Raw genomic sequence first — 823 nt, forward strand, 5'->3', positions numbered from 1 at the left:
AGAGTTTCTGGGATTTTGCTTAAACCTATTGACATTTCCAAAGCAACAGTGCACATGCACCATTCTGAATCTAAAAGCATTGGCTTCCATTCAGGAGACTTTTCTGGTCTCTGTGGACATCAGGGATCCTTGCTTGCATGGCCCCATCTTTCCAGCTCTTTTGTATGGGCATGCAACAGTACTGGTTTGTTGCATTTCCGTTTGGTCTGTCCTCTGCACCTTGAGTAATTACTATTGGAAATACAAAAGCACATGCTGTACTGATATAATAATGTTCTGAGATGTAATGTATTTTGGGCTGCAGATGGCAGTGTAGTGCAATGTTACTCTCTATGTGCATGCTTATCTATGATACACAGGAAGCTGTTTTTTCTATCTATATGTTTTTCCTCACAATTCTATATTCTGATTTAATATTCTTCTAAGCAAGTGAAACCTAAATTCAGCATTCCTCAAGATCTCAGTTAGGGAGGCACCGATACCAGTTTTTGGGTATCGAGTACCGACATTTGTTTTTCCTGTACTCAGCGATTAAGGAAGTCAGGTGGCGTGTAATGTCTCACCACCTGGCTTCCTGATTATCCGGGCGGCGTGTAAAGACTCGCCACCCGGATTCCCGATAACCAGGGAAGCCGTCTCCATGCTCCCTCGTCACCAGGTAGCAAGGGAGCATGTAGCTGGCTTCCCTGCCAACCAGGAAACCGAGCAGTGTGTAATTACTCGCAGCCCAGCTGCCTGATCCTGGAAGCCCAGGTATCGGGCTAGGCATCGGAGCATTTGGGCAAGTACGAGTACTAGCCCAAATACTCGACATCGGTATCGA

This window comes from Nanorana parkeri, unplaced genomic scaffold (genome assembly GCF_000935625.1).
Source record: "Nanorana parkeri isolate BGI_ZX_2015 unplaced genomic scaffold, ASM93562v1 scaffold292, whole genome shotgun sequence".
Classification (NCBI taxonomy): Eukaryota; Metazoa; Chordata; class Amphibia; order Anura; family Dicroglossidae; genus Nanorana; species Nanorana parkeri.